A 14,149-nucleotide genomic window follows, 5' to 3' on the forward strand; every position below is an offset into this window, starting at 1 on the left:
GGTCACTAGGCGGAATATTTTTTTTTTCTGGTCACGGTGTGGCGGAACTGCACAATGACTGGGGGATATGTAAGTCGCAATATAAATTATATAGCTTTTTGTATGTTTGTAATTAAGCACAAGCTGCACAATGGACATCTGTGATCTTCCCACAACGGGTATCGAAACTTGGTTTCTAGCGTTGTATGTTCGCAGACATACTGCTGTGCCACTGGGGGAATTATAGCTTTTTAAGAAACATGATAAGTCATATAAACAGCGTCATAGTATATACATTGTCTGGCTTTTTTGTCTAAAAACATGACAAACTATCAAGAAAATCAGGCTTGACTGCAGCTTTTTTTTCTTTTAAACAATTTTCTGGTAACAGAATAAAAAACACTGATTCAAAAGCTACGTAAAGGAATGTGGTAATCAACAAAAAGGAATCAGATACCGAATGCCTTTATTAGGCCTAATACGTTTTCTTGCTTCGTCAATTTAGATATTCTACACTATAGCATCCAATTTCTTGTGCTGCATACACATTAATATAAGGAACCAAATGTATATTTGCAAAGGAAGGCAGCTGATAAAAAGGAAACAACATAAACATATTTGAAATGTTTTAAAAACTCATTATTATTGTTAGATTTAACTTTGCCTAATATAACATACTCTGGTAAGATTTAAGGCACTGTTTGTGCTGTTATGTATGCGTGTGTGTGTTTTTATTTATCGGGTGTTAATAGAAAAAAAAGCTTCCCGACTGGTGTTTTGTATTTAGATTCTAGTAAAGACACAAATATGTTATTTTTCACACACATTTTATTTGACCCATAAAAACTATTTACCAGGGAGTACACGATAGCCATTTGCAGTCAAAAGTTATTTTTCAGCTTTTATTAGGCTTAACAAGTCTCCTTTCTCCGTCGCTTTAGGTGTTATGCACCACAACATTTTTAATAAGGTTTAAAAAAAATACAGTAGTTTAATGAAACAAGGTTTATGCCTACTGAAGTGACTGGAGAGCTTAAATAATTGTTAGCCTGTCCATCCAGTTCTCTAGTACTTGCCTTTAACTTGCGTAACGGTCAGTCGACCAAAAATAATGCATAGAGCTACAAAACTAGTATCTCAAAACATTTCCCATGATGCCTCACGTGAATAACAGTTTCCCCAACTCTAATTATTCCTGTCCATTTAACAAAATACTCTCATTTTTTTTTCAATCTGAGTTATTATTTGCTTGCCATTGCTAAGCGCAGAGCTACTTAATGAGCCATATGTTTTTTGCTCACCGCCAGTATCGAAATAAAAAAAAAATTCGCGTTATAAACTCGCAGACACACCACTAAGCTACTGGGGGGCCTGAATTATTAAACGTAAAAACAAGTTACGTTACGAAGAGCAGAAAAAGTTGAAGGGATAACTTCTAAATCTGTAGGAGTAGGTTGTATACTAATATTTACGCCACGAAACGTTACATAGCAGATATTGTAACAAAACAAATCAGTTATTCAGAACCAATATGAGATAAAACTGTTAAGTCATACAATGAACTATCAAAAGTGAATATATTTTGCAATTACGGTGGCAATGAAAAGTTATTGAAAGTTGATTCACATGCATGATTGGCAATTTGAAACCTAACTTACCCCCCCCCCCCAATAAATTTGGAGGGTTATAACGTTATATGGTCCATATCCCCCAGAAATACAGCGTACTACTCTTCATTTACTACAAAGAACACTACACTATCCTTCACTTACTACAAAAGACAGTATTCTAGTCTTCAGTTACTACAAAGGACACTGCCCCCCGCTAGTACAGCGGTAAGTATACGGAGTTACAACGCTAAAATCAGGGCTTCGATTCCCCTTGGTGGGCTCAGCAGATAGCCCTATGGGGCTTTGCTATAAAAAACACACCCACACAAAGGACACTATAATACCCTTTAGTTACTATAAATGATAGTAGAACACCCTTCAGTTACTATAAATGAGTGTACTGCCTTTCATTTACTAAAGACAGTATAGTCGTCTTTACTTACTACAAATGACAGTATAATACTCTACAGTTACTATAAAGAACAGTGTACTACCCTTCACTTACTACAAAAGACAATATACTATTCTTCAGTTGCTACAAAGGACACTATACTACCCTTCATTTGCTACAAAGAACAGTATACTACCCTTCATTTGCTACAAAGAACAGTATACTAGTTTTCAGTTACTACAAAGGACACTATAATACTCTCCAGTTACTATAAAGGACAGTGTACTATCCTTCAGTTACGACAAAATACAGTATAATACCCTTCAGTTACTATAAAGGACAGTGTACTACCCTTCACTCACTACAAAAGACAATATACTATTCTTTAGTTACTATAAAGGACACTACTACCCTTCAGTTACTGCAAAAGACAGTATGATACCCTTCAGTTACTATAAAGGGCAGTGTACTAACCTTACAAGTTTTTATTCTTTTTTTTAATTAGGGGCGAATGATTTTGTATTCACAGAAAATAAAATATATTTTATTTAGTAGAGCATGTAAGAAATGGAGTATCTACTACAACCTGAGATAGTTAATGCATGGAATGAAACGTATGATTGTACAGACGCTTTGAAGTTACATCAAGTTTTTTAGTCTTAAACCATTATTTTAAAAAACAAATCTCGACAGCCAGTGATGCATATTATAATATCGGTGTACCAATAAAAATGCTAGTAATCTAATAACAAAGTCTGTTATTAAAAATATCACTTATAAAAATTTGGTCGCATTTTAACAGGTTTCATTATCATGTGTTTCTAATTCATAGCTAGAAAATAAAATCTTCTAGTTATGTTTTTAAAGCAGTTAAACACATTGTTACAAATCCAATATCTGGTAGGACAGGATACAACCTACATGCTTTACTCGTGCTGACGTCCTTTTATGACGTCTTCTCGGTGAAAGTAGAGCAGTGACGATTGGCCAGTCAGGACAGATGAATTATGGAAATAATTTTCACACAAATAACAAACAGGTGTTGCTAATCTAAAACATACGCTGAACTCCAAACACGCTACGCCATGTATTCTCATAATCAGGCATGCCAATGACATTTATGAAAAAAAAGAGGAAAAGGTATATAGCCTGGCGCCAGAAGCACCTGACTAGGGGGTCCGGGGGCATGCCTCCCCCGGGAAATTTTAAAAAAATGGATGCTATTTGGTGTGATTTGGTGCAATCTGGGACATAATTTCTTTATGTTATTTGACATTGCAATGTTGGAAAAGTACACAATATATATCATATAAAATAACAAAAGGAAATTAAAAGACTAAATCAAACTAATAAAAACTATAACTTTCATTTACAGTTTTTAGCAGATTGATTTATTCTTTTAATTTGCATTCATTTTTTAGAAGATATATCAAAATATCTAAAATTAACAAATAAAATAAAAAGTAAATAAATGAAATCTAAGATTGTTTATTTGCTATTTATTCAGTTTAATTTTTTTCTAAATCAAAATATATTAGTAATATGAGTTAATAAAGCCAAAATAACTCAGTAAATATTTCAAATACAAATCATTTCATTATTATCCTTTTTGTCATCAATAACATCATCATCATCAACTATTGGTATGCTGCCAATTAAATGTTTTACAGTCATTGCCAATAACTACTTCTCTGCTGCATATATTCCATAAAATTTTCAAATCACATAAAATTACTCTTTTGACTAATCATGACTACCTACAGTTCAAATTGTTCATCTATGCAATCTTGTCATTATACTACTGGTACCTTAATGTCAGTGAATTTTCCATTCTTTCACAAATTGACAATACAAACTAAAACAGCATATGAAGGAAAGCTATGACATTGCTTAAAAATTCAACTACTGATATGGTTCAATATTAAACTACTGATATCAGTGATATGCCTCAGAAATTAAATTTTGTACAGTCACTGACATCAACAACTACTGCTCTGCTGCATGTATTCCATTAAAATTTCAAATTACTTAAAATTGCTCTACATGACTACCTACAGTAAAACTTGTTCATCTATACAATCTTGTCAGTAAATTACTGGTACCTCAATATCAGTATATTTTTCATTCTTTCACAATACAAACTGAAACAGCAAATCAAGGAAAGCTTTGACATTGCTTCAAAATAAAATTAATGATATGCTTTAAAATAAACCACTGGCACTGTATGCTGCAGATAATAATAAAATGTTTTTCAGTCACTGATATCAACTTCTGCTCTGCTGCATAAATTACAGTCAAATTTCAAATCACTTAATTTCCTTTAATCAATCTTGGCTACTTTCCTCATTTTCGAGACAAGGGTTTCCAGTGCTCTCTTCCGAGCTTTTTTTCTCTCCTTCTCTGAATGGGCAGCTCTCTGTGCCTCTGCGGCTTTCTGGACTTTTTCTTTAGCCAAGGTGGCTGGGCCAGATTTCACAGAACCATAGGCCTCAAGCCTTTCTGCCCTTTTCTTCTGATTCTCCCTCAGCTTTGAGGTATACTTTGAAGCTGCTGATCTAATGTCCTTACACATTCTCTTGTCTACAGGATCAAAATGAACATCTTTCTTTTAAACATTTCAATCGCTGTTGTTTCTTTGGAGCGTAGAAAATATTTTATCGTCTGGTATGCACACGATACCATACCACGAGACCTGCAACGAGACTGCCTCCAAGATGGCGGTCAGATATTTTTTTTCTGCAATAAACATTGAAAAAATACGATTTCTCCTCAAAAACCACCTACCCGGCCCCCAAATCGCTCATATTTACTCCTCGAATTTACACGAATCTCGTGGGTGATCGTTGGCCGTTTGAAAACCGCGTTTTAACGGAAAAATGGCACGCATGCATAATATTTTGCCTGATTTTAAATAAACAAAACAGTTTCTCTTCAAAAACTGCTTTAAAATACTTGTGAACAAATTCAGAAATTTTTTAACGTTGTTGAATACCGTAGGTGGAATTACGGATGGGGAGTGGAGCAGTTGACCACCACTGTTTTTCCGAAGTATCGATAAAACCTAACCCTAGTTTTTGGTACTGTTGTTGACAATCTGTTTTAAGGTGTTTATAGGAAGATGGTTACAGTAATAACACTCACTAATTTTGCATCCCATAATAGCAACCTTCTCTGTTATAATCTGGTACAAAGGCCCGGCATGGTAAGGTGGTTAAGGTATTCGACTCGTAATCTGAGGGTCGCCGTAGGAGTGTTATAGTTTTATGGTCAATCCCACTATTCGTTAGTATAAGAGTAGCCCAAGAATTGGCGGTGGGTGATGATGACTAGCTGTCTTCCCTCTGGTCTTACACTGCTAAATTAGGGACGGCTAGCGCAGATAACCCTCATGTAGCTTTGCGCGAAATTCAAAAAACAGACAAACTGGTACAAATAAGTTTTTACTGTTTTACTTTTCATTAATGCAGGGCCACAGAAGGCTCAGTTGACCAAAGACCTTTTCGCAATGACACTTGAATATCAAAATCATGTTCTTAGATACCTCACAGCCATCTTAATTATGGAAACGTATATTTCAAAAATGGGAACGCATCATTTTTCGTAATTCGAGGTTACTGACTTATCGTGTGACATTCATTACCCGATTGATTTCTAGGCGGAAGTAATAACCCATCGTGATAAGTTAACACTGACCTAAGACGATAAGTATATTACTTTAAACGAACATGAACCACAAAATATTAATTTATTTCACTAACAAGTGGAGTATGTTACGTCACCAAAAATTAACAACAACAAATCATTATTTTGTAGAAAACAAAATATAAACGTGTTTAATTTTCTTGGGTATGTTACATCAGCAAATGTTGACAACAAAAACATGTTAAATACAGTTAGTATTCATTGATCTTTATTGCTTACCATTAAGTTTGAGAACTTCACATTTGTATATCCTACTCACCTGTGGTATTTTAAAGAAAATTTATTTCCTGAAATAGTAAATAATGTAGATTCACTGTATATCAGGTTCAGTAATATATAACTAAATAATGTTGATATCCGCTGAAATGAAGCCTATACTCAGAAATAAATGACGAGACACAGAGTCATACACAAAGAAGCATTTTGTATTTATACAACACAAATCAACAGCATTTGTACTGCAAGTTTGAACATCGATATTTACTGTAGTTATGGATTAATCAAGTTAAAGCCCGGTATGGCCAGATGGTCAAGGCACTCAATTCATCATCGCGAGTTCGAATCCCCCCTCGTACCAAAAATACTCGCTCCTTCAGCTGCGGAGTTGTAATATGTGACAGTCAACCCCATTATTAGTTGATAAAAGAGTAACTCAAGAGTTGGCGGTGATGGTTAGCTGCCTTCCTTCTGGTCGTACATTGCTAAATTAGGGACAGCTAGCGCAGATAGTCCTCGTCTAGTTTTGTACAAAATTGTAAAAAAATCAAGCTGGAAATACTCCCTCAGTGTGAAATTATAGTTTGATTTATATAAGATTGTGTTATCTTAGTGTGGAACAAGAGAAAATTACGGGGCATAAGATTAACATTTTCAAGAAAAATCAAAAAAGTTTTCCTGTAAAGGTGATTGTCCATTATCCTAAAACACACCATTGTGATTTGTGTTCTTGAATGAAAGGACAAAAATCATTTGTGTCTTCACAATTCATAAAACATGATGCATTCAGAATTACTTCATAGTAAATATCTTGGTCTGATTTATTGTTATTCTACGAACGTTTCTTATTCACTCTTTGTGTGAGTGAGCTGGAAGCAATTTGTTATGTAGTACTGTATACAATGTTCTCATATGTACATAGCAATATACATGTATCTGCGTGATCTCAAACATGTGTATAAACATTACATAAAGTGTTAAATAACACAAAGAGATCACACTTACACGAAGAATGCAAATGTTAAGCAACATGAGAATGGAAACAAAGGAATTGGTCTAAATGTTGGACTTTGTGATACGAAGTCAGCTGTAATTACCGACTTCGAAATTTTTTTTTGTATATACAACACACGTTATTTTCTTAATATTAATAAGAGAGTGTTTTGGTTTCCTCGTTGAATTATTCAGCAAGTAGTGAATTTTCATAATATGGATGATAGTAACAAAAAGCTTCATACTACAGAGAAAACTCAGTTTGACTTGATGTTTACTGTTATGGAAATGCAAGACATTTCAATGAGATTGATCTGATTATTAACGAGTAGATACAATAATCTATAATAAATTAAATTAATGGCCAGTTGATTGGATTTCATACCAAATGTTAACTTGGTGTGTCCAGTGTTTTAGTTGGTTATGACATATTTATTGGGCGAACAGTATACTGAATATATTTCAGTACATGGTTTGGGTAAAACATGTGTTGCTGTACCGCTGTAGGATGAATGCAAGACACAATAGTATCACTTTTAATTGCACCTTGTGACACAACAGTATAGCTAAGAACTTATGACGCTAGAAACCTGGTTTCGATACCCGTGGTGGACAGAGCACAGATTACCCATTGTGCAGCTTTTTGCTTAATTATAAACTAGACTTTTCATCTGAAGACGTCCCAAAGGAGGAGGTAGAGTAAAAGTTTGGAGTTAAATCTGTCTTTCAATGCCTCTTCACATCTTTTTATAAATATTGTTCGGTCAGTTTCACGGTGTAATGACAATCTCCGTATATTAGTTTGAGAACTTTAATGGACTGTAACTAATTGCCTATTGAAATGAAAGAAGACGATGTTTCAGTTTCCATTCTAAGGCCTCCGTACAAAAGCCGAAACTTCACATTCCTTTCAACATACAGTAGCAGCTCATTAAAGCTTTTTAACCTGAAGATCCAATGAAATAAGACCTTCATATATATGTAAAAAATGGTGCTTTTACTTCACAGTCTCAAGGAAAGCAATACTGAAATACAGGTTGGTTGCAGATATCAAAAATATTTAAGCAAATAAGCCCTAAAATGACCTAAATGAACCTTGACATGACCTCGAACTTCAAATGATTAATCTACAGCCATTAAGCAGTTTTAATCGATACAAAGAAATCACACCATAAAATTGATTTTGATATATGTATATCCTGTTTTGGGAGAAATGGTTAAGTTTGATTATGGCCAAGTTTCGCCGTTATGAAATTATAAGAATATTGTTTCGGTTAGAATAATATTATATATTTAAAGTTAGCACATGGTAAAACGTGTTATTTTTATTTGTGGTTTCTACACGGAAAAGGGTATTTATATTTGGTTTTGCTTAATCTGTGACAGTGTTCTTCCGGTGACACTCCTGTAAAATCGGGCACTGTTCCCAAACATCAATGGCGTCTAATCACTTTGCTCTTACATTATTATTAAATAAGTGGTCTTTTCCAACAGATAACTTTTGTGCACAAATAGTATTGAACAAATAAACATTTCTATTTAACTAACAAGAACATGGTATCTTTTGTACATGTGGCAACACATACAAGTTATCAACAGCGATAACAAGGCCAACGTGACAGAAAGTTCTCTAGTTGGACAGATACATCACACAAGTTTTTATCACCACGCTATCCTGAAACCATTTTGAAAAATATGATGTCATGAATTTTAATTTTCTATCAATGGCTTAGCAAATATTTGGACAGGAAAAATTTGGTTGAGGGGGAGGTGTTAGAAGAAAACTGTAATTACCTTAGCAGCCAAAAAATATGACATTTTAAAAGAAGGAAAGCTGAATACCAGTGTAAAAAATCTGAAAGTTGGCAACAATCGTTTAGAAAAAAAGAGAGAAGGGATGTTTGATAAATGAAGTACAAGAACAGATACAGTGGGTCAATACTTTGCTGTTGGAATGTGAAGAAGTTTGGATAGCATGTTCCCCGCAATAAATTACACCGCAATTTTAAATTTAAAAATACAATTATTTCTCAAACCTTTGCTCAGAGCAACCTATAATCATACAATGATTAAGACTTCAGGCTTAAGATTCATAAATGAACCTGGAGTTACAAGTAAGATTTAATATAGTAATCCTAAATTTACCAATGGATTGTATTTTCAAATGTGAAGTTCTTAGATTTTTTATAGTAATTAATAAGAACTGGAAACTTTTTAAACATAAATTAAGGTCAAATAGCCCTCATGCAACCTTGCACGAAATTCAAAACAAACCAGTCTGCGTAAATTGTGGGCCTAATTCGACAACAACCTAACAAATTCTACTTAAATAGCAGGATTAATTCAACGGCAACAAAATCCATATAAATGGCAGGTAAAATTCAGCAATAACTTAAAACCCATATGAAAGCTTAATTGACGGAAGACCTCTTAATTTTTTACCTTAATTGGTGGTGTACTAGATAAGCGGTTCTCAGACTTCACCCACCCAAGAATCCACTTTAACTTAAAACTTTTTCTCAAGCCCTCAAATCTTCTGATGTTTTTGAAAACCAAAATTTCAGTGTACATGAAAATGTGTTTCAAAATTAGACATGTTAATTATATCAATTTAATTTTAAGTAAACTATTTTTTGTTCTATAAATCACATTTTTATAAAGTTTCTGAAATAACTCACGGAACCCAGTTTGAGAAACGTTGCTATGCTATATATTGACATAATTTAAAACACATTCATTCCATCGAAGGTAAACGTAATACGTGTACTGTACTGTCTGAGGTCAGTGTTCAATTAGTACAAATCAATCACTTAGTGAATGTCACATGAAAAGTCAATAACCTCCGTAAACAAAAAATGATAAATTCTCGTAACTAACATGGCTATGGAGTGTCTAAAAAGAATGATTCTGACATGCAAGTATCATTTTTAGGTCTTCCGTCAATTAAGCCTCTCATACGGGTTTTAAGTTATTGCCGAATTTGACCTGCCATTTATATGGATTTTGTTGCCGTTGAATTAATCCTGTTATTTAAGTAGAGTTTGTTAGGTTGTTGTCGAATTAGGCCTACAATTTACACAGATTGGTTTGTTTTGAATTTCGTGCAAGGCTGCACGAGGGCTATTTGACCTTAATTTAGAAGCGATAAACTACATAGAAGGCAGCGAATCAACACCACCTTCCGCCAACTCTTGGGATATTTTTACCAACAAATACTGGGACTGTGATGTCGTAAAACCCACTTGTAGAGAAATATATATGCAAAAACGGCTCGTTTGGGTAAAATATTTTCTCAACCCAAACGAGCCGTTTTTGCATATAAATACTGGGACTGACTGTGAAGTTATAACGTCCCCACGGCTAAAAGGGGGCACATTCGATGATGGGGATTCGAACCCACGCCCGCTCTCTAACTACCCCTTATCCTTGGGGAGGGATGAGGTGGTAAAACAGGTAATGACTAATAAGAAAAAGCTAAGGGTAATTTTTGTTAAATACCCAATTATGTAGTTTCGTTTAATTAGTAAGAATCTTATATACTGCAAAAATACGTTTAACAATGAATCGTATGCACTGAAACGTGGCGTTCAAATTACAAAATACGTACAAAAAAGCTAATACACTGAAATCTAGTAAAAACAAGTTTCTGCTTGCTTTTGGCAACTTGCGCCAAAACTTTAATAAAAATCACATGGTTTGTACATGATCGCTGTCCTATAATCCGTGGTTGACCTTGCGTGACCGCTAAACAACTGACCCGAAGGCCACCATTGACGTCAAAGCTGCGGAAACATGAACACACGTAAGTCACGTGATAACAGAGGTATTTGGAACCTTTCTTACAGCTGTCTATCTCTATGTGCATCAGCTCACATAGCGTTTCATTTTTTCAGCTATGATATTCTCGCTTTTGGTTTTTATTTTTTAAATGAAAACTGGTTATTTTTATACTTTGATATTTTTTCTCTGTAGCTATATCTGTTCTCGTCTTCTGTACATTAGCACACTTTTGTGAAACACAACACATTCTGACGTTTTTTGGTGGTATGCCTAGGTTTGCATAAGGGGTGACCCAAAAACAAACGTTAGTGACTTTTAAGGAAATTTGTTTGCAAAAACGTTTAGTTCGTCAAAAATGGTTTGTGTGTAAAATGGACAGTGCAATGCTCATGTATCTTGGGTCTATTCTGTCCCCCCATTATGTGTTTGAACCGCATTTTTGTGATGCAATTGGTGTACAAAAAATACGTTCAGAGCCATTTTCATTGCTTTTTTTGTGAGGTTTTTCGCAAGCAACAACGGTGGTCGGTAATTTCTCACATCTTAGAGTGGTTTAATACGCCTGACCTCTTGCGGTCTTTTTATGCAATAACGTGATTCTAATTAACTTGATGCTGAAAAACACGTTATGAAGTCGAGGTAAGTTTTCTATAGTGTCGTAACGAAGCTAGTATTGATCATAGGTACTTACATTCAGCAGGAGAAAGTGTTAAGAAAACTACGTAAACACAAATTTCATTAGCACCTGAAGAATTTTTATTGAATTTCAAAGCTACACGAAGACTATTTGAGTTAGCTGTCCCTAATTTGAAAGGTGTAAGACTACAGGGAAGCTAGCTAGTCATTATCATTCATTACTAACTCTTGGGATACTCTTTTACCAAAGAACAGTGTGATTGGCTGTGACGTAATAACCCCACAACTGAAATAGCGAGTATGTTTGGTGTGACGGGGATTTGAATCTGCGACCATCAGTTACGAGTCAAGCGTCCTAACCACCTTTCCATGCCAAGCTGTAGTACCAAAAGAAAGAAGGTTCAGCATATTTGGGATTTTACAGAAAAGTTAGGAATACAAATATCCAGGAAATAAGTAATCCTTATTGCAAGATTATTTAAAATATTCAGAAATTAAATAATGGATTAAAGAACACGGTTGGAAAAATATTTGAACACATTTGCTTCATAAAAGTTCGCCTCACACTGGTTCAGCGGCAAGTCTGTTAACTTATAACGGTAAAATTGGTATTTCGATACCAGTGAAGAGCATAGCCCATTGTGTAGCTTTGTGTGTAACTACAGAGAAACAAAACTGAACACTTCTAAAAATCTGACCCAAACACTGACCACACGCTCTTCCAAGTTAAAACGAAAACATTTTTAGCAGAGGCTGGAAATGACCAACTTTTGTTCTACCTAAATGTTTATACTATTAGTCTCCTACTGAGCAGACGAAGTAAAATTAGTAGGAAAGAAATAATTTAAATAATAATTTATTTTATTTTCTAAAAAGTAGGTTCCTCTTCATCAAATTTAAATAAACATTTATTGACAAAATGCTGCATTTATAGTTGTACTTATTCGAAGGCTTAAGCAGAAAACAAATCCGTTTAGCAATTTTCGTACCATCTCACAAATTTTTACTTGCTTTTTAAAACGTATCAAATTAATTTACGAATATTATTAAGTTTTGAAACAGCTATTTACGAGATAATAGATCAATTCCACATAAAAACTGGAAACATTGTGCCCTGAACATTAATGATTCTATTCCCATTAATAAATCATTTTTTATGCTAAATAGTAAAAAATGTTGAATTTAATTAGTTTCTAATATATATTACCTGGTTTTAGGTTTAGCAAAATTTAAAATATCCTTGATTCTGGATTATATAATTATAAAAATTATTCATTATAGAAACAAAATGCAGTATACCATGTCGCCATCTCTCCACACTATTATACAAAACTCCAATGTTTTTCAAACAAACTTTAGAAACACGAAAAACGAAATCTTCCACCTGTTCAAAAAGTTGTTTATTCGTAGTAATTGATTAAAAAGAAGAAAAATACCACACAGACCATTCTAAAGTTTAACTGTCCAAAACGTAAAATCATGCACGTAGGTTTCCACAATTCAAATTATTGTTAGAATTTAATTGGGAATATATCAAATACTATGGTTGAAGAAACCGATCTTGGTGTTGTGGTAAAAAAAATCACTTAAGTCATCTAAACAGTGTGTGGTAGCTAACAGGATTTTGGGTAACACCTATAGAAACACTGAATACAAGACAAGGGATATTACTAGTTCACTGTATAAATTACTCATAATGCCTCATTTAGTGTACTGGGTAAAGTTTTGGGCTTCCTTTTTCAAGAAGAACATTGAACTGTTGAAGAAAGTTCAAAGAAGAGCTACTAGGATGATGGGATTGTCTTATGAGAAGAGACTAAAATATCTAAACTTGTTTTATCTGGAGAGTAAAAGGGACAGAAGGAATCTGATTGAGATATTTAAGACTATTAAGAGTATTGATAATATAGATTGATCAAACTTTTATGTTTAACAGTAAAAACAACAGGACAAGGGGTCATAAATTTAAATTTTGGCAGCATATAAGTTGTCTACAGTCTAGATAATATACTTTTTATACAGAGTCATTGGCTGTTGAAAAATTTTCAACAATGGTGGAGATAAAAAATTTATGTTCAAGGAAAAAATTGGATGAATATGTGAGTAGTAAGGGGTAGTTGTAGTTACGAAAGCCACAGTTTTAATACATTAAATCTTAAATGTATGGCAAATCATTTTTGCAAAAAAAAATTGTGTTATTATTTTAGGAATTAATGCATATACTGTTTTCTCAGGCAACCAGAGAAAACCACTAAATTCAGTATTATTTTAATCAAGATATAGATTTGTTCTGAAAACAAATTAAAACATTTAAAGAGTATGGAATGATCTTATGCTAAATATCACTATTTATGTTATTATATCAAATTCTAACTTTTTCTTAACCCTTCCTCTATTTAAGAATTAAAAAAACACATAGCTGAGATCCTTTTGATTATTTCCAGCTCCAACTCACCTAAAAAAGTTTCCTGCAAGATATTATAAGTTATACAATACTGTAGCTCCATCTTCTTAGGAGATAAAAACTATTAAAATGTGTAATTAACTAATTTTTTTACTCAAGGTTCTCAAAAAAATAAGGAATGAAAATCAGAACTACAGGGGTATTTGTGACTAAGTATATTGAAACTGGAAGGAACAGAAATGTAAAAGTAATGGTCATGTTAAATCAAATATTTTTATATTGAAAAACCACTTAAATCAACTTTTTTGTATATAAAGTTGTTTTAAGGAAGAAACAGTTAATCATTTGTTGTAGTTTCATGTTGCCATTGTTTTTTGCCTGAATTATTTATTAATAAAAAACTTAATAAATTCATGTTAACACTGATTTTCTTAAAAA

Source organism: Tachypleus tridentatus, chromosome 13, assembly GCF_004210375.1.
Source record: "Tachypleus tridentatus isolate NWPU-2018 chromosome 13, ASM421037v1, whole genome shotgun sequence".
NCBI lineage: Eukaryota > Metazoa > Arthropoda > Merostomata > Xiphosura > Limulidae > Tachypleus > Tachypleus tridentatus.